The 22,298-nt window shown below is 33.5% G+C and overlaps 2 long non-coding RNA genes across 2 annotated transcripts; both read left to right on the top strand.

The window, feature by feature from the left end:
- The first annotated feature begins 4,706 nt into the window (after positions 1-4,706).
- On the top strand, positions 4,707-5,275 carry LOC146914943 (uncharacterized). The gene is made up of 2 exons (XR_015013205.1): positions 4,707-4,840; positions 5,000-5,275. It is a non-coding gene; the product is annotated as an uncharacterized LOC146914943 (long non-coding RNA).
- A 14,345-nt stretch (positions 5,276-19,620) lies between these two features.
- On the top strand, positions 19,621-21,036 carry LOC146914942 (uncharacterized). Its single transcript, XR_015013204.1, has 2 exons — positions 19,621-20,119; positions 20,546-21,036. It is a non-coding gene; the product is annotated as an uncharacterized LOC146914942 (long non-coding RNA).
- The last annotated feature ends 1,262 nt before the right edge of the window (positions 21,037-22,298 follow it).

Raw genomic sequence — 22,298 nt, 5'->3', positions numbered from 1 at the left:
CACCCCTGAACCTGTGTCTCCACCGTCTGATTTAGGGTTAGACTGACCTGGATCAATCCAACGCCCCGGATGCGTTTGGATGATCCAGGATCCACTTACTTTTGGGCCTGGACTTTTTCATTTGCAGATTTTCGTTTTTACTTGTTTTTGTTGCTATTTCCACATTATTTTTTGATAATTGCACCCCTGTCATGATTAATTTGTTTTAGAAAATTTCATGAGATGTATGGATATTTTCTTGATGACTTTGTGCTGCTTATTTACTAAAAAATTGAATGAAAAATATTGTGACATGTTCTTGCTTTATTACTTGAATTTCTTATTAAAAAAACCTATGAAAATGGTATGATTTGATCCTCTTTCTTGATGGATGTTTATGATTCATGGTATATGATTTTGTGGGAATTTTGTTACTGTTTGAATGTGTGTTTGTATTGGATATGTACATGTGTTGGTTAGTTGATTGCCTTGCAAGCTATGTTTGTGAATAAATAGAGCAAATAGGTCTAAATTCACATTAAAATGCAAGGCTTACAATAACTTTTAGATTCTCATTTTAAACCCTAGGTTTCATGTCTTGAAAATATGTTGAACCATGAGAATTATAAGCCATAGTTAGGCCTTGTCTTGGTGATGAATTTTAGGTCTATTACATAGTGTTCTTGCTTTCTTTATATCCATTTTCTTCCCTTTTGTTATGATAGCTTTTCTTGCCTATATTTCTATTCTGTTATGCCTTATATTACTAACCACTTTACTTCATGTTTCATGCATTCCATAAGGCATCCCATCCTCCATCTTATATTCTTAGTCTTTATCTTTCTTACACTTTAAAGTTCATGCAAAAATTAGAATGTAACACTTAGGAATTTTTTGTACTTTACTTTTATGCAATTTTAAATTCTTGCAAGACCATAGCATGTAATTAGGGCATGATGTAAAGGACAATGAACTCTAATGATGTACACCGACACAAGCACCGACACAAGCACCGACACATGCACACACCTCACTTTAGGTATATGCTTAGGTTATGCATGTTTAGATGTATGTTTAGGATTGAATGTTTAGATGAATGCCTAGGATTTACACTTTGAAAAAAATCATTTTTCAAACAAACATGAATAATATCACTCAAACCATTTTCTAAATAAACCTTGGGATCAAAATCCCATTGTATTTTCTCTTTATTTTCTTAATCAAATTTCAATGAAAATTAATCATACTTGACTTTTTTCCAAAAATAACTAATCAAACCTCACAATTTCACAATCTTATGCCTTTAAGGCCTCTCAATCTCCATTCTTCAAAAATTCCAATTTTCAAACTTAAAATCAACCAACAAAAACAAAAATATTTTTGGAAGAGAACTACGGTGGATTTGATCCATTAAACGGGTACGTAGGCAAGGAATCAAAATTCCTTCAATTCAAATAAAATAAAAATTCAAACACATTCTTCTCCCTCCAATTCTTCACTTAGCAAAACTCTTAGGTTTAAATAAACACTTTCAAAATAGCATTTAAAAATAAAGCGCGCGCGTAGAAAGTAAAGACGGTTCCTATAGGATATTATAGTCGTTATGGGTGCCTAACACCTTCCCGTAGCGAAAACAACTCCCGGACCTCGATTCTCAAGGGTTTTGCTTATTTTTTCCCTTCCCAAGAAAAAATGAGATATCAAAGGTTAAAACGGTTCAAACGTAATCAATGTTTGACACCCGAAAACCAAGATAAAGCAGCTATTGATGCCTTCAAGACATTCAAAGCGTTCGTAGCAAAACAAAGTGGTTGTCTAATCAAAGCACTCAGAACAGACAGAGGCCAAGAATACCTCGTCGGCACAAATTTCTTTGAGCAACATGGAATCCAACATCAGTTAACCACCAGATACACTCCTCAACAAAATGGAGTAGCTGAAAGAAAGAACATAACAATGATGGATATGGTGAGATGCATGCTTAAAGCCAAACAAATGCCAAAGGAATTTTGGGCAGAAGCAGTTGCCACTGCAGTTTATATTTTGAACAGATGTCCAACAAAAAGTGTTCAAGAGAAAACTCCCGAAGAAGCATGGACTGGAAGAAGGCCCTCAAACAGACACCTTCGAGTTTTTGGATGTATTGCATATGCTCATGTACCAGATCAAATCAGAAAGAAGTTAGATGATAAAGGCGAGAGATGTATTTTTATTGGCTACTGCTCAAATTCAAAGGCCTACAAGCTTTACAATCTAGACACCAAGAAGGTGATTATCAGTAGAGATGTAACTTTCGATGAAGGAGGAATGTCGAATTGGTCATCAAAGTCACAAAAGGAGCCAATAATAACTCCAAATGATTATGAAGAGGAGGCTGAGAATATAGATACAACACCTGATGAACCAGATGCGCCTGATGAGCCAGAAACATCGAATAGAGCACAAAGAAATCAGAGATTACCAGCTCGACTACAAGATTGTGTTTTGGGTACTGATAATGACCCATCTGATGAAGAGATTATCAACTTTGCCTTATTTGCAGATTGTGAGCTTGTTACTTTTGAAGAAGCCTCTGGTGATGAAAATTGGATAAAAGCTATGGATGAAGAAATCAAAGCAATTGAAAAGAATAAAACATGGGAGCTAACTGAATTACAACCAGACAAGAAGCCAATAGGAGTGAAGTGGGTGTACAGGACAAAGTACATACCCAGTGGTGAAATCGATCGCTATAAAGCGAGGTTGGTGGCTAAAGGCTACAAACAAAAAGCAGGTATTGATTATTTTGAAATATTTGCTCCTGTTGCGAGATTAGATACAATTCGCATGCTTATTTCACTCTCAGCTCAAAATATTTGGAAAATACATCAAATGGATGTTAAGTCTGCATTTCTTAATGGTACTTTGGAAGAAGAAGTGTATGTTGAGCAGCCTGCAGGATACGTGGTCAGAGGAAATGAAGATAAAGTTTATAGATTGAAGAAAGCATTGTATGGCTTGAAGCAGGTGCCAAGAGCATGGTACAAAAAAGATTGATTCTTATTTCATTCAAAACGGCTATCAGAGATGTCCATTTGAGCACACACTCTACATCAAATTCATTGATCCTGGAGATGTTCTTATTGTGTGCCTCTATGTCGATGATCTGATATTCACCGACAACAATTCAAAGATGATTGCTGAATTCAGGGAGGCTATGATAAGATGTTTTGAAATGACAGACTTGGGCCTAATGTCCTATTTTCTCGGCATTGAGGTCGTTCAACAGAAGGATGGAATCTTTATTTCTCAAAAGAAGTTGTGATCGAGTACTGTCCCACTGAAGAGCAGATTGCAGATATTTTTACAAAACCGCTGAAGACCGAGTCATTTTGCAAAATGAAGAAAATGCTTGGAATGATGCAAGCTTGATTTAAGGGAGGCAATGTTAGAAAATTAAATCAAGCATAATCTAGAAGATTTTAGAAGTATGATGTGGCTTATGAGATAAGATTGCCACTTAAGTTGCAAAGTTTGAATTGAACACTAATACTTAGCTATTAGTAACTTACATGTCCATTAAAGTTTACTTAACAATTAAGAGTTGTATAAAGAGCAACACATGGATACTAGGTGTCTTATGTTTCTATAATTACTTGGAAGCTAAGTATGCTTAGTCATTAAGAATAGTCTTAGTATTTTGCCTATAAAAGGCCATGCTTGTACCATTCTGACATATCAAGTTTTATGAATAAAATATAAGAGTTCAAAATACAAAGTCTCTCCTCTGTTCTCTCCTGTGAAGTGTGTCTGTGTTATTTGTTTATGTCCCATTGATATCAAAAAATATGAGATTGCTAGCCTGTTAAAAACTCTCAAAAGGCGCAAAGGATTGGCTTGAACAATGGTATAAAGAGACATTTTTGTGGATCAGAATACGTCTATGGAATATGGCATCCTGGTACAATATTTTTATGAATTAGGTCCTTACCCGATAACTATCATATTCGGAGGTTGGAAAACAACTTGAATGTAATGAACAAAAACTCAATGTACTTTGAGGGAAGAAAATGTTTCGCTGTAATCAGAAAAATGAAAGTTTTTGTGCTAGTTGGTGTTTTTGTGGTTTCCAAAATTATGTGTATGTATACTATGCTACAGAACAACTTGAATTTGTAATGAAAACAGGAAATATTATTCCTGAAACTCGGTGTACTTGGAGGGGAGAAAACAATTTTCCTGTACTCAAGTGTTTTCCTGTCTCTCATCTCTTTTTCCAAAATGGTGTGTTTGATTTAATAGCATTAATACAGAAGCGTGTATCTTACCTCCATGCATAGTGGAGGTTCTGTTAAGGATGAGGGAAAATAGCCTTTGACTGCTATGAGGAAATAACAATTGTGATTGTTACAGTTATGGATGAGGAAAACTAGGCTTGACTTAGCAATAAGCACTTATGTGTCATTTGCACAGTCAAAGGTAGAGGATACATATTTGCAAGGGAATGGTGATGCACATATTCAGGAAGTGAGAGGTTGAAATTGAGAGAGAGAAGTAGGTAACGTAAATTATTCCCTTGAAAATTTGTGATTATGCTGAAGTTTTCTACTAATTTTCGTACACACTTATCACCCTTGTATATTTATCGTTTTCAGTTGTTGCAACACAATAATGTCATTTCTAGGGTTCACTTCAATTTTAAAACAGCCAATATCAATATTGGCAGCATATAGTGGATAAGCTGTTTTTTTGCGAAAGTACCTAGAGTAGAAATGTAGCCTGTCCACTATATGTTGCCAATATTGATGGAAGCATAGTAAAAGCCTGTTTAGGGATAATTAATTAATTATCTATTTCGATCTACATTGGTGACAAGTTGTAGGTAATTTTTGGTTTTGCGGTTTGTTTCATTTAGGTTGAAGCATACTAAGAGCTTAATTTGATAAAGTACTGTTTTGGTTATTATGGTGTCTTTTGTATGTGTACTTTAGTGAATTAATATATCTTAAATTTATCATTGTGACTGAATGTTATTAAATAGGTTGAAGCATTTGGAAAGGACATGAAGATCACTACTTAGTGATCGAAATTCTCCGCGCATGCTTCCGCTGCTGCATCGGCCACTGCTATACCTCTCAATCTTCATCATGATGCATTGCAAAGATAACATACTTTAAATGCATTTGTGTAGTGTAATATGAGAATGTCTCATAGGAGGAGTGTGTAATTTACTCAAACTTTAACAATGGCATTAGCTAAGATTTCAAATGTATATTTAACCATTTGTTCAAAGGAAAGGATTTTCTCTCAAACATAATTTTTATTTGTTTAAAAAAAAGGATTTAAATCTCATTGGCAAAGATTTGTCGCTTCAAAATTGAATTTAAAGATTTCTCTGAACATGTAAAATTTTAGCATTTCTCTGAAGATTTTGTAGGACATATGCAAGACACAATAAATTACAATTTTTCTCCAAGACAAGATTTTACGGTGTGAGGAATAAAAATGATGGTTTTAATCAACTCTACTCTAAAATTTAGAATTGCGTCTGATATTGCTGAATGATATAGATAACTTTTTTTTTTTTGAAGGAGATATAGATACAACTTGATCAGGTCTTTCTACATGTTTTGGAAGGAATTGTTATTTTAAAACAATGGGGGACTGCATGTCCTGTCCTTTTGAAATATAGTATTATGACATCTTAAATGTATCATTGTGAATGAATGTTTATAAAAGGGTTAATTAAGTAAATGGTCCCTGTAAATATTCAGAATTTTGTTTTTAGTCCCTATAAAATAAAATCACACTTTTTAGTCCCTATAAAATTTTCCATCAGCATTTTTAGTCCCTATAAAATTTTTCCATCAGCATTTTTAGTCCCTGTCAAAAATTTCCATCAACATTTTGGTCTCTAAAATGCTCAAGGAAAATGTCACAGGGCATAAAAAGTGTGATTTTATTTTGTAGGGACTAAAAACAAAACTATGAATATTTATAGGGACTAAAAACTTAAGTAACCCTTTATAAAAAGGGATGGACGAAGTATTTGTACAAAGCTGTTCATTCGATGCAACTTGTTTCGGAAAATAAAAACTATTGGTGGTGATCTGGTTGGTTTCACAACAATGGTCATTCTGATTTTGTTGTAAAACTTTAGTATAGTGTCATTTCATGGTTTTGTTAATATGATAGGAGTTTCCACCTAATGGCCACTTTTCCATGATCTTCTAATCACTTAAACAACATCTGAACTGCATGTGATTTATAAAATAGGCAAAGTACAACCATAGGAGCCTACAAATTAATAAAAAAAGCCAAACAAGGTAAACTTAAGATATTGTCTAATTGCCTAAAATTTTATAATGTGGATTCTTTATATAGAAGATGCTTTAATTTTGTATCTTCTATTTATTAGCTAAAAATAATCCAATTTTTACAACGATCCATCGATTCAATGACGACAACTATCCATCAATTCTTGGTATTCATCTAATAAAGACACAAAATATAACATCAATGCAACTACTACCAAATAGGTTTTAAAAAAGATCTGCAACTCACAATGTCAATGTTTTTGATGTCCCTATGACTGATTTGAGACCGTGATTGCGACCGCATCATCCATATTTGTCCGCAATTTTTGCAATACCAAGGATCCCAACACGACGGTGATTTAAAAATTTGATAATAAATTATTAGGTTTGAATATGAATAGGAGGATGCACAACCTAATTTAGGTCATTAACCAATGCCTTCCTTCGTATGGCTTGTGCTGGGTACGTGTTAGTTTAATATGCTATATTTCAAAAAAAGCGAAGAACACTCGCAGTTGACATTAGTTCAAACCCCAACAACATGATTTGATTACCAATTTCTAGTAAAGGTGAAAATCTGCTCCCTTTCTTCAAATCGATATCTCTAACTCGGTAAGTTCAAATGCAATCCCCTTATGTAAGCATATATGGCAATTCTTTCAAACCACATAGATACTTCATATGTAATTGAGAATCAACAAAACACGGACTTTATAATATGTCAAAGTAACAGTGAGAGGCAATTGTAGAACCAATAATATGGAGTTTCCCACAGTATGTTCTATACAGGTATTGAGATTTGAGAAGTCTTGTTGAGCTTAAATTTTAATTGAGTTCTTTTCAGAAATTATTAAGACAGCAATGCAACAATTATATGATGATTTTAGCCAATTTTTTAGTTCAATATAATATTTTTTCATGATAACAGTAGCATACGTGATAAACCTCAAACCCAAAAGAGAACACACAGTCACATCAGACAGTGGTGATTTCAAGTTTCAAATTCAAGAAATAGTAGACCTCATTTTTCCTTTTACCTTTGGTCCATGATAGGTCGGTGTCTCGTAAGAATTAATACAATAAAAATAACCCTCATTTATTTTATAATACGTCAATGTTTATATAAAAAGTTTGTTCACCAGGAACCAAAACTTATTTGGACCATTTTTAAGCAAAATCCATGTCTTGAAACACTAGTAGACTTGCTTGCAAGTTACAGTGTACATGATGTAGCATTCCAAGTGATAATATTTCTGTATATCATATGAAAGAACACGTTATATGAAGAACCAATGCTGTCTCTCTTGTAATACATATACCTATAAGTCTATAACAATTAAAAGGTAAAGTAAAGCCTATTTAATACGAAAACCACCACCCTGCTACCATTACCTTACTGAAGTATGAATCGAACTAAGATGATAACAAACTAGTTGACAGCTCGACAATTCAGTTACAAAGCTAACTAACTTTAAAACAAGCGAGATTATAATTAAGGGTTTTTCTAACCCATGCAACATTGCATAGGATAAGATGCAATAAATGTACCATTTTTTCAACATAAACTATCATATTAAATATTCTTTTCTTGAAAAATGATTCTTTTTCTCTATCATATTAATTATTCTATTTTTTTTATAACTTTATACTACAGCAATAAAAATTACTTCTAATAACAAATGCAAGGAAAATTATCCGTTAATCAAATACAACAACGTTTTTTTTAGATAAGGGTGTCTCCAATTTTCTGGGCAATTTTCCTAATGATAAAAAAATAAGCTTTATGACTAAGAGTTGATTTTCTCGGAGTAAAGAAAATACAACAACATTGCTTATAAGGGTGTCATCAAATTCTCTCAAAAAAAAGGGTGTATTCAAATACAACATTGATCTTCTGGCCAATTTTCTGAGCCAAATACAACAGCATAAGACATGGAATAAAGTGTTTTTGCCTTCTTTGCTGACACCCTTATAAGCTACAGCCCAGAAAATCAATACTAAAACACAATATTTCTATTAACAAGTGCAAGGAAAATTATCTAATGATGAAGAAAAAAATAAGCATGCAGCTTAAAAATACATTGTCATCAGGTTAAGTTATGTTGGGTAATTGGTTTGCTAATCTTTATTGTTACTAGAAGTAATTTTGTTGTTGTAGTATGAAGTTATAAAAAAAATAGAATGATTAATATGATAGAGAAAAAGAATCATTTTTGAAGAAAAGATTAATTAATATGATGGTTTATGTTGAAAAAAGTAGTACATTTATTGCATCTTATCCTATGCAATGTTGCATAGGTTATAAAATCCCATTAAATAATTGTGTAACAAGGTACTGAATGCTATTAACTTCCTTTTCTTCGTTGTTAAGTAAGTGTGCTTCTATGTCTTGTGTATTGTGTTTCAACTTTCAACAAATACTATGAGCAACATTATACTCTATATTGTTTGATTTAAGCCAATTCCAAAAGCTTCATTTTACCAACTCAACCAGTTTTAAAATGCCCTAATGAAACCTGATTTCGATGTCTAATCAACATTCAAATATCAAAACCCTTGAAATATGTTGATAATTTCGAAGACAATTATAATATATTCAAAAATATTGTGAAAGATCTTCCAATAAAATCTATATTGGTGATCATTTTTTGGCATTATGAATAATGTAGAAATCTGCAAAATACGATAAGGAAGAATTAGTTAATCAAAACAGAAAAAACATTACTACAACTGACATTTTCAAAATTCAATCATAATCTTGAAAATGCCAGTCATATTAACATTTCTTCTATTTTGGTGACCTAATTCTTCCTTTTTGTATTTTGCAGATTTCTTCGTTGTTCCTAATACCATAAAAGGATCACGGAAGTTCTTTCACAATAAAGTTGGATACTTTATAGTTGACATGGAATTATCAACACATTTAGAGGATTTGAAATCTTGAATCCTGAATAGATATATATAGATTTCAGGCTTAATTAGAATGCATCTTACATTAGAGTGTATCATGGAATTGGTTGAAGTTGAAATCAAACAATATAAAGTATACTCATGCCCAATGGTATTTGAATCCTAGTTTCTTTTTAATATATTATTTTCCCTTGGTATTTGACAGAAAAAAAGTTTGGTTGCCTTTTGATTTTTATTTCTTAGTTACAAAGAAAAAGTAGAATCATATAACCATTATGACCTAAATTTTTTAATTGAATGTCATAATCATTTAGACAATTGTACAAATTTTCTATAATATCTCATTTGAACGTACTTCAAACCGTATAACCATTGGGCACTTCAAAAAAATTTGGTACACATTATTTAATTATTATTTGTATGCCTAAGAGTAGCAACAACTAGATAATCAAAGTGGAGATTGGAAATATAGAGAAAATTTTCAATGGAGAGAATCTAAATCCGAAATAATGTGTGTATTTCTTGGTGAAAGAAACATAACTAACTAACTCTGTGACCCAAAATATAGTGGCCAATAAATATTCCAGCTTGATTCAAATAGTATGTCAGTATCATAAAGTCTCATATAATTAAATTATGGATTATCAAACATTGTCATTGCAAAAACAACCATTATCCATAATAACCGAATAATCAATTTAAAGATTAAATCTCATTAAAAAAATGTTATACCATCAATTCTCATACAGGAAACTTAGCATTTCAAATTTCCCACCACCATAAAATTCCTAAAAACGAAATTGCTAACCTGTTACAAAACCCTCTCAGAGGGCGCAAAGGATTGGCTAGAACAATGGTTTAAAGAGAGATTGTTGTGGATCAGAATACGTCTATGGTATCCGGGTACAATAATTTTATGAATTACGTCCTTCCCCGATAACTATCATATTCGGAGCTTGCAAAACAACTCGAATGTAAAGATCATAAACTCGATGCACTTGGAGGGGAGAAAATATTTTGCTGTAATCAGAAAAATGAAAGTGAAAGAGTATATGTATGTATACTATGTGTTAGTTGGTGTTTTTCCAAAATGGTGTGTTCAACAGCATAAATATAGAAGCGTGTATCTCACCTCCATGCATAGTGGAGGCTCTGTTATGGATGAGGAAAAATAGCATTTGACTTAGCACATACATACATACATATACACGTGGGGATTTCTTAAAGAATAAGTCTATTTGGCCTCTGCGAAAATCCAGCAGAGAAAGGGTGCATGTGGTAATTTGATAAGAATAAGTCAATAAAGAAAATAAATTTGTTTAAGGGTATAATTGGAATAAAAAACCAACCCAACATCCCCTATTCTGTCTGCCAAAGCTGCTCATTAACGTTTCATTCATAAAGAAACCCTAACCTCTCATCTCTGCACAAATTTGCTTGCCCTAACTGCTTTGCTCATACAAGTCTTTTGATTAAATTTGTTTTAGGTCTGTATTTTCCCTGATAATTATCCTTTCGTTCATTGTTGATTTTGTACAAATACGGAACTTAAATCAAATTGTCGTGATGAATGACCTAGCACATTAGCTTTAGAACTAAATTACTTCATTTCTATTTAACTTCTGCTTCAACATGAAAAACACATATACAATTATGCTTGCTCCGGTATTAATTGATTTATCAACGGTATTGCAGGTTGTTAAACACTCTTATTTTTAGAGAGACTATCCTCAACCTGGAAAATTTACAAAATAGCAATCAAGGTCAAAAATTACTGATGCAAGGCCTCCAAACTCAGGTATCTTCTTTTTAACTGAGTAGGAGAACCACCAACATTTAATTATCATATGTAAAGTAAATATCTCATTAACTTGTTGAAATCATTGAGGAGGACTTAAATTTGTTATAGTACTTTCGGGTTTTAGAGGGCATCTTTCTTTTGGTGCACATAAAACACTAAATTATTCACATTTATTTGGTTAACTATAAGGTCTTAAAGCTACCTTTCAAATTTAGTTGTCACCTAAATTAGGAGTTTCAAAAGTGAGTGATCACCTTAATTAGGTACTTAATTAGGTACTGGTAGAAATCTTTTATTAGCTCCTATTAGCTTCATGAACTACCCTTGAGAAGCATACATTTGAACGGTTTTGATAAGTTGAATCATGACCCAAGAGACTCACATATATTAGTATGGTTGTTATAACATATTCATATTTGTAAAATTTCAGGAACAGAAATTCACAGAAATTCTCAAGAAACGGCCAAGGTTGATAAGCTTCAGTTAGCACCACCTCTGTTGATCTGACAGTTGTTGTTTTTGGGCGACCAAGGATGGTAAGCTTCAAGGTTGTTCAACAACTTTTTTTGCAATGTGTGTTTTCATGTCTTTTACATTTTGTTTACTTCAGATTGATTATTTCTTGGGGTGTATATGATTTATTTCTTGCCAGATATTCTATATGTCCAATCACAGCCGTAAAATGTCTTTTTTGTTGGTTTCTAGGAATTATATTAAATGTATTTTTGAAACATTGTTTCCCAAGAAGCGTCACGCATTTAGACTGTTATTTCTGAAGGCATGATCAATGAGTTTATTTATTCCTGTTATTCGTGCAAATGGATTTTTATGTTTTTCCTTATTTAAATAATTTTTCTTCCTGGCTGATGAGTTAGTGAAGCTGGAAATTACTGATTTTGTCAGAGGTTAAATTCATTATTCTTATTTTACCTACTAGGTTCTTACGCTTTCCATACAAACGACGATTCTATATGAAACCTTGTTTAACTTTCTTGTTTAGAAGAAGCATACTTGTAACACTCTTCTATCTATATGGCTAGCTGGAATATACTTAATGTTACTGATTCAATTTCTTGAAATCAAAGAGGCCTTAGAGCTGACACAAGCAGAATCTGCTGCAGCACAAGAGCTTGTTAATCACTTATCATGGTACCAGCCTAAGAAAAAACTCACGAACTATACTAAATTTTTTTCTGATTAGAGACTAAGAAACTTACAATTTACAAAAAAGAGAAACAGTGTCAAAGATATAGAGTTTTTTTAAAATTTATCTATTGGTGTAGTGGCAAACACATACTCGAATCAACCCACACAGGAAGGTGGAAATGTGGGGATACAGGTTCGAATCTTGGATTCCACATAAAATCTTCTCACAACCAAACACCACTAGGCTTGGAGATAGATACAGTAAAAGAGAGAGATATGAAAATCAGAATAAGAGGACATGAAAGAAATGGGGGAACTTACAAATATGGAAACACATAATACAAATGGAGAAAAACAAAACATTGCTTGCTTGCAAAAATGATATACCTGAGAAAACTGAAGTCGTCAGAAATATGTTATTCACGAGAGATGTGCTTGGAAGACAAAAGTCGTTGGCAAGTGAGACACGATAGAGAAGTGTGAGTGAGTCTAAGACAACTAGGATACGATTGGGAAGATTTGATTGGTTGCATTGTATTTTATTGAACTTAAAATCTCATTTAGTAATATCCACCTTATTAGCTCGCTTGCTTCTAGTCATATTTTTGTTGTACTTTAAATTCAAAATAATTACTGGCATTCTGTGCAAATTTTCAAGCTTGGAGGCCAACTCTTTACAAATATGATATTGATGAAAAATTCGTTCATGGGGTTTCCGACTATATTAAAGCCATGTGAATGCACCATTGAAATGTTTAGAGGCCAATACGCTCATTCCGTTAGATGTTATATCAAAGTTGTCTTTCATGTTTTTTTAAGCAGTAATGGTATATATAAGATATGTATATAACATATATATGATATTTCTATAGTGATCAAGATGTCTAGTTTTTCAGTTTTTTCAATTGTGATAAGTTCATATTTTGGTTTGGTTTAGCTTGCTTGAGATCATACTTAATGGTATGAGTTTGTGTAGCTCCGAGACAACAAATCAATGCAGCTATGTGCTAAGTTTATGCAGTTATTTCTTATATTTGCTTTGGTGATGCTGAATCGACTTAATTCACGCAAACATTAGTTTGTGTAGCTTCCCGAATGCAATAAAACATGCAAATAATTCAATTATCCAAAAGTGTTTAAGATGTCACACCAACATTTTCTCATATCATTCATAAATACGGTTTACATAAAACTCGCAGCGGAAAGATCATATCATACATAAATATCTCATCAACATGTAATCATCCTCAAGTACATGAATCATTAAATTTCAACACCATGTCTCAGGTCTCATAACAATAGTCTCAACAAATAAATTCAATAACTGATAAATGACATAAAACAAAAGTTCAGACATTCCTAAATCAGAGCCTAACTACACTCCAAGCAAAACAAAGAAGGGTAGATCTAAGAAAGTCCTCGAACACTCACAAGAAATAGAAATTCCAAGCATGCACGCCGTCTACACCATTCATACAAATGGGTAGATGGTCAACCAAACGACCACTGAGGGTTAGATAATATTCCACATAATAAAATATAATGAAGGAATGACATTCAAGAATTTAAAGTATATCACATATAAATACTCATCACTCCTAACATCATGTGGACATTATCTTAATTCATTCATAACACAATAATGCATGTGACCCCAAATCCTCAGTGATAAATCATCACACCAATCATAGATTAACAACATCAATCCAAGTGTATAAGCACCACCAATCAATTATACTTCAAGTACACAACTTCACATAAGTTTGCATAATTTGTCAAATCACATAATCCGTTTAATACACCAAGTCACATCATCACACAATTTGTATGCATGCTATGTTCTAGACACCCCTACATGCATGCGCTACCGATCTCTTGGATGTCGAAGTCATTTTACCGATTAATCCATCTCTACTTGGATATAAATATTCTATCTTTACTTGGATGTCAGAAATAATATCTCCGAGGGATCCTATCTCCACTTGGATATTAAAATATCCTAATCACCAAAATTTCTGAATGCATGAACATATGACTCACCAAATGCATACGTTCATACTAGACATCACCATTTTAACATCAACATCGACGCCATAATTAAAACCATCAAAGGTGTACATATACATAATCACCACCAAACTATTAATCAAACATAAGAGTCATCATCATATATTTATATGTTTAGCCCAACAAAGAAGCAACATTGTCACATAAGGCACAATTGGCATAATAGACGGACAATTGCTCACATCATGATAACCAACATATTTTACACCCATCAATCATTTACACATTTTTAATTCATAATTCCTCCTTTTGACAAAGTTCTTCTATTTTCACAAAAATCGTCTATTTTTCAATTTTCTCAACAAAAGTAGGATACTAAGCTCTTACATATCATGAAAACATTCCTACATATCCTATAACATCTTAGTAGTTCATTAACTACATCTTCGTTTTACAAATTCCATTCATTTCCCAAAATTTCCAAAGTTGGTCTCATTTTATTCATGTTTTGAAATCAATTTCTTTTCTCAAATAGGTTTAAGTATCTAAAAATCATAGAGATGCATTTGGAACCTTGAAATTACAAAATTTTGTCGTTCCGAACCATACGACGCTCACACGGACTGCGCACATTTTGCAGCACAAAATGCACTGTCCAAGGAGTTTTGCACTGTCCGAGCACTCCGTGAAGGGCAAACCGTGCATTTCTCTCATGCCAGCAAAACAACTCGTTTCATGTTTTTGCGCATGAGGGAAAGTCTGATTTTAATTCCGTTTTCGATCCCACTTTACCAAAATCATTTCAAACACTTAAACAGTTATTTTTCACCCAAAAATATTGTTTTATAACCCAAAACAACTTAATTCATTTAATCCAAAATGACTTATTTCTCAAAAGTGCTTAAAAGAACTTTAAGCTCAAAAACCTAATTTTCACCCAAACGATTCCTCACCAAAACATAACACTTCAAAACAGAAATTCTAATCAATCCAATTCAACATAACAACTCTATGAATCCATTCAAAAACATACTTCTCCTGTTTTGACCCATGTTATACCCTAATTTTGGACCTAAAAATACTAACTCAATTCTTCTTATCTTGCATTTCAAGTCATTTGGTTTGTCTCTGATCAATTACATCTTTCTCTGCATTTTTACTTGCAAAATTCACATAAAAGGGTATTTTAGTCATTTCCTATGTTAAAATTTCTTTCAGTCTTTGAAAAATGGTTTGAGTCCTTTCAAATAGTTTGAGTAAGTCCTTGTTTCCATTCTATGTCAAAATCCATTTCAAAAATTGCATTTGAAGTCATTTTGAGTCAGTTTAGCCCCTAGGGGCATTTTAGTCTTTTCATGTGTTAAAACCCTGTTTAATTTCTAAAATAATTGTCTCTGAGTCTTTTGATTTGCTTGTATAAACTCTTGCTTCAATTCCCTGTTAAAAATCCATTTTAAAATTGCATCTGAGTCATCTTTAGTTGTTTTAGTCCCCAGGGGCATTTTGGTCATTTCACACGAAATTTTGGCAGAGAGAGGTTACTTTAAAGTACCTCATTTAAGTAATTGGTTCGTTTTAGTCCGTTTTGTCATTTTTAATCGTTTCACTTTACGTTCATTTCAAATTACATTTTTTAAATTCAATTTTATTATTTTTTGCATTTTAGTCCTTTTGTGTCATTTTGCATTTTGGTCCTTGTCTTTTATTATTTTGCAGATTAGTCCTTTTGGTCCAAATTTGCAGTCCAGTCCACATGTCAATTTTTCATTTGTCCAAAGGGAGTTAGTTACAGTCCAGTCCACGTGGCAGTGTCCTATTGGTCCAGATATTCCAGTCATCAGCTATAAAAGCCACTTCATCAGTTAAAGTCAAATTCAATTCACACTTTCCAAAAAAATCAACACAAACAAAATTTTCCATTTCTCTCTGCATTTTCGGATCAAAACACAAAGTTCTTGATAAACTTGATGAATATTCATCAAGAACACCAAGAACATCAACAACAAACTTTCTCAGAAATTTGAATCTAACCACCACAAACTCATCGCAAACCACCACAAACTCATCGCAAACCACCACAAACAACACCAAAACCGAATCACAGTGACGAAATCTGCGAAACGGTTTCAGCCACAAGTTCAAGCTCAATATCACAACTCACGAATTCAGAAAATGGAAGCCAGATCCGAACTCATCACGTGAACAACAACACAAGCATTTCGTACGAACATCGAGAAAGTCCAGAACAACACATGCAAAGCTTAGATCGTGAAAGAGCAGCAAGAAAAGCTAGAAGTGCTTCAAAGATTCAAAAGCTTCTATACGAGCTTTAAGGTAAATACTCTACGAATCTCTTGTTGAAGTTTCGTTCCTAAGTGTTATCACAAAAAGTGCCGAACCTAAAAACTTAGATCTAGGCTTGTGTGCGTTCTGTTTCGAGAAATTAGTACAAAATTTAGATAGAGAAGAGGAATACGAACCGACTGCCAAAAGAAAGTTTTAAAAACGATAAGTTTCGTTTTCCGGCGTGGCGGCGCCTCCGGCAACCACCGCGCCGGAAAACTTTCGGGTCATCTTCTTCTTCTGCTCCGACTTGCAGAGCTTTTAGAGAGAGAGGGAGAGTTTTTGTAGGTTAGAGAGAGAAACAGAAAGGGAGAATGAGGGTTTTCTCTTGAGTTTCGCTTATATACTCCCTGCATGATCCTGTGGGCGCGCGTGTATCTATCTTCCATGTACCATCGCATGTTGTGGCCTCTGGATCTTGGATCTGATCCATGTGGATCAATCCAACGATCCTTAGGTATTCTGATGATCCATTTCATGTGGTGTGTGGGCCTGGACTTATTTTTCTACTGGATTTCGTCTCCTGGCTTTGGTTTTGCTATTTCGGTACTGGATTCTATTGTTTACACCTTCTGCATGTCAAATTTTTGTGCAAAAATTCCAAATAAATTTCCATGAGTTCTTGATATTTTTCTTGATGTTTTTATAATATTTTTGCATAATAAAATTTGATAAAAATATGAGTATTAATTCTTGTTACTTGTTTACTTTTCTTGTTAATTTTTGAGGAACTTTGCTATGATTTTGATCATGATACATTGGTGCATGATATGGGTACTTAACATGTGATTTTGTGGTAGATATGCCCCTGAATTTGTGGTTGTTTTACTGACTTGTGAAATGGTTTGTGGATTTCTTGCTTTGCAAGTTATGTAATTACTTTAGTGTATGAATAAAGTGCTAAATATGCCTAAGACCTATCATAATTTTCGACTTGAGTGTGTACTTCTAATCCTCATATTATTTAGTGTGATAAGACCTTTAGAAAAGTTGACATGATGTGAGGATTATAGGTCATGCACTTGTCTTAACATTATGATAAGTTTTAGGAATATCTTGCCACTTTTAGGTTAGGAATTTCATTAACTTTTGCCAAGTTTTAGCATTTCCCTTGCTTATAATTTTCAATTCCTATTATTCCTTATGCCACTAACTATCTCTTTTCATGTTTCATTCATTCATAAGCATTCCATACTTCATCTCCTCCTCCATCTTATTTCTTGCACTTCAAGTTTCACCAAAAATTAGAATGTAAAACTTAGGAATTTTGTAATATTTTTCCTATGCTTTTAAATTCTTGCAAGACCATAGAATGTATCTAGGGTATGATGTAATAAGGACAATGGACTCTAATGATGTACACCGACACAAGCACCGACACATGCACACACCTCACCTTAGATATATGGCTAGGATATGCATGTTTAGATGTATGTTTAGGATTGTATGTTTAGATGAATGCCTAGGATTTACACTTAGATAAGATCATTTTCCAAAAAAACTTGAACAAACTTCACTCAAATCTTTTTCACAATAAACCTTGGGATCAAAATCCCATTGATTTTCCTTTTATTTTCTTAATCAAACTTTAATGAACTTTAATCATACTTTGACTTTCATTTTGCAAAATAACTAATTCCACCTCACCTTTTTCCAATCTTATGCCCTTGAGGCCTCTCCCTCTCATTCTTAAAAATTCCAATTTTCACTTAAAATCAACCAACAAAAACAAAAATATTTTTGGAAGAGAACTACGGTGGATTTGATCCCTTAAACGGGTACGCAGGCAAGGAACAAAATTCCTTCAATTCAAATAAAATAAAAATTCAAACACATTCTTCTCCCTCCAATTCTTCACTTAGAAAACTATTAGGCTTAATATCACTTTTCAAAATAGCATTTAAAAATAAAACCCGCGCGTAGAAAGTAAAGACGGTTCCTATAGGATACTATAGTCGTTATGGGTGCCTAACACCTTCCCGTAGCGAAAACAACTCCCGGACCTCGATTCTCAAGGGTTTTGCTTACTTTTTCCCTTCCCAAGAAAAAATAAGATATCACCGGTTAAAAAGGTTCAAACGTAATCAATGTTTGACACCCGAAAACCAAGATAAAACAACCCATTTTCACAAAAATCACCAAAACACAACAAAGAGATTAGTCCCAACATAGATTCATTTCTAAAAGGTGATCTTTAAATGACTCTCTTTATTCCCAACGATAAGATCTTCGGGATGGAAAGAATAGTATTTGAATGTTCTTCTAGATTGTGTGGCACCGACAATTTATTTGGAGAGAATTACATTCACCACGTTTTATATAAATATATGTCTTCGGTTAAGTACAGTCATTTTATCGTATATATGTTTTCTTTTATTACGATATTTTCTCTTGTATCTACTTCTATAAAGTGAATCATTTCTCAGGATGGGAAATTTGAAGGTCATTTATGTTACAAAGCTTTGAAGAGGATGGTTAAGGTTTTGTTAACCCCCACATACAAGTTGGATGAGTTGAAGACACAAATTAACAAATACTTTGTCCATCTTGGTAAAAATCAAATTGCCTCTCATGTATTTGTACGGGTACCATGCGTAGATCTGGGGGTGGATGCAAATAAAGACCTATAGAAAACTGTTTATCATCCTAACATTCTTCAGTATGATGACGCTGTAGCATCCAGATTTTTCTGATGATTGAAAGTAATAAGCTCTATCTTTGTGATTGTTCCAACTACAAGTGTCTAAATCATATGTAGAGATTTGATGTCAAATTATGAAGTTTTAAGTTATTTGTTATACTGTATTGTTGTTAAATTTGTTGTACTGCTTCTAGAATTGTGTTTTTGTTTTAAAGGTGTTTATACATACCTTTTTGTGTCGTGGTTACCAAAAGTAAGTTATTTTGATGCCTAACAGAGCTCAACCGTAGTTAACTGCCATTGGAGTCAGCGGTACATAATAGGTGTTAAAGGAACAACAATTAAATGCGACTGGGTACAAAATAAAAGTTAGCTGTCGTTGGAGGTAATTTGCTTAAAAGTTAGCTGTCATTGGAGGTAATTTGTTTTGTAGAGGTTTGCTATGAGAAAATAAGGAAACCTATAGAGCAATTTTTTATTATGTCTACCTATTGCATGAAACTTATCTAGGCCCAAGCCCACATCTTAACCCTAAATCTAAATCTCGTCTCCCGTTACTTGTGTTGTATAAAAGTGGTCGCCGCTTCATTCCATCTTATACTTCTCCATTGTGTTTTTTTTTGTTTCTCGTCGTTTTCTCTCTTTCTTTGTTTTTTTATATCCTCATAACATATTTTTTCCTCTTTAGTGTCATGTGTATCTTTGATTACAAATATTTTTTGTAAAATTTCACTACCTCTTTGGATACATCAATTATCTCTTAGGTGATTCATCCAACTTCACTTGATCAAGTCAGCACTTGTCTAATAGAATTTTAGATCTGATAGTTTAATAATATTAAATAGCTTGAATATGTTCTCAATGTCTTATCCAATTAGTCTAACCAACCAATCCGATCTAGGTTTGATAACAATAGGTGAATACGAAGATGAAGATGACGATGCTCTTATGAAAACAATCATCTCTCTCGAAAATCAAATCTACGAAGTACCAAAGGTATATCATTAATACCAAATCCTCAAGTTGATTTGCATTATTTTTTTTGTAATATTTATCAATATGATTGTCTTAATATTTCCTCATTATGGATCATTTATGTTAGAACAATGAATTTTTCTCTTAATGATATATGAATATATATTTCCCAGATCTATATTATTATTTTTATTCATTTTAAAAATTTCAAGTTTTTCATCTCTCAGCACATATTTTCACTTTTTATGGATCTAATCAGCTATTGAACATATTCTCTACTTAATCACCCTTCTCTACTATCTTTGTCGTTACTATTGATCTGAACTCATATTTCTTGTCTTTTCACCCTTTCAATTATGAACTTTTTAAGCTTTTTCATTTGGTCATATTAATTTGAAAGAAGCTTCTACTGTATATCTAACATTAACTCTTGTTTTTTGTGTGCAGAGAGAACACGTGTGAAGAAGGTCGTGATTGTATAAAAATGCAGTGGCTTCAAAAGAAATACATATAATTGGTCTCGAAGACATTTCCAGCATTTTTTCTTGTTTGTTTATACAATGTATTTCGAGGAACCATGTCCATGTCTTCTAGTGTACAATGTATTTTCCTGGTTTTGATGCCTAACAGAGCTCAACCGTACTTAACTGGCATTGGAGTCAGCGGTACATAACAGGCGTTGTAAGATCAACAATTAAATACGGTTGGGTACAAAATAAAAGTTAGTTGTCGCTAGAGATATGTTGTTTTTTTAGAGGTTGCTAGGAGAAAATAAAAGTTAGTTGTCGCTGGAGGTATTTTGTTTTTTTAGCATGCAGGTTGAAATGTATAAAGTTCAAAGCTTGTTTAAATATGATATTTGGTTGGTCTAATTTTGATCTTTTTGATCGTAACCAATCAAACTGAAATAGACATAAAGGTTGATGTTGTTGTTGAAATGTAGAAACTTCAAAATTTGTATATAGATGATATTGTTTGCTAAGCGACATTTTATTAATGGTACATTGTTTATGTTTCTGATTGTTAGTGGGTGGCAAAACGGGAACAACATGTCAAGACGACTCGTTTAGCTCGCTCTTTTTGTCGGATTGAGTCAAAGTTTTGAACTCACTTTTTATAGTTAGCTCACACTGCTTAACTCGTTAAAAATCGGGGTCGTGCGGGGCGGGCACATGGCAAGGTGGGCTGGCTCTTTTAAATATATATTTTTAGACTTATTTTATCCTTTTGGATTTATTTTGGCTCTTGGATGTAACACCCAAGGCTGACGAGGGCGAGGAGTGGTCGCCGATTCACATGGCACAACAATGAGCGGCTCCTGACAGCTTCTAGACGGACCGAATCACAAGGAATGAGAGGGATCCCGAGGTCGTGTAGGTATGAAACTGCATGCTTGAAGAAAGGCTTATAAGAATGATTTGGTACTACCTATATCAACAAGATGCATCTTCTTATGGGTAGCCCATTCCATAAGAACTCCACCATTAAGCGTGCTTTTCTTGGAGTGGTCTTTAGATGAGTGACCTACAGGGAAGTTTCCCGATAAGCGTGCGAGTGAGGACAAATCACGTTGAAAAGACTCGTGTTGGTTTGTACGGTCAGTCGGCAATGCCTAAAGTCATCTGGGATGTTACAAATGGTATCAAACCAGACCTCTCCTAGTACAATGTGGTTCGGGGACGAACCAAGCGGAAGCTGGTGGGCATGTAACACCCAAGGCTGACTAGGGTGGGGAGTGGTCATCAGTGCACAAGGCATGACAATGAGCAGCTCCTGACAGCTTCTACACGGACCGAATCACACTGGAATGAGAGGGATCCTGAAGCCGTGCAGGTATGGGACTGCATGGTAAAGGCTTATAAGATGCATTTCTTTTTGATAGCCTATTCCATAAGGACTCCACCGTTAAGCGTGCTTGACTTAGAGTAGTCTTTAGATGAGTGACCTACTGGGAAGTTTTCTGATAAGCGTGCGAGTGAGGACAAAACACACTGAAAAGACTCGGTCAGTCGGCAATGCCTAAAGTCGTCTGGGATGTTACATTGAATTTTTTTTATGTTGGCAGATTTCCTTATTTTTCAATTAAGTATAATGTTGAGTTCGACATTTTTTTTTTTATAATTTGTTAATTATCTTGTTTTTACAATAAATTTATTCAGTGTCTATTCTTTTATAATTTCTTATGATAAAACCAACATAA

The sequence above is a fragment of the Medicago sativa genome, chromosome 6 (genome assembly GCF_051527215.1).
Source record: "Medicago sativa cultivar Bolivia chromosome 6, Bolivia_mono, whole genome shotgun sequence".
NCBI classification, from domain to species: Eukaryota; Viridiplantae; Streptophyta; class Magnoliopsida; order Fabales; family Fabaceae; genus Medicago; species Medicago sativa.
This window is presented reverse-complemented; position numbering and strand designations above follow the sequence as displayed.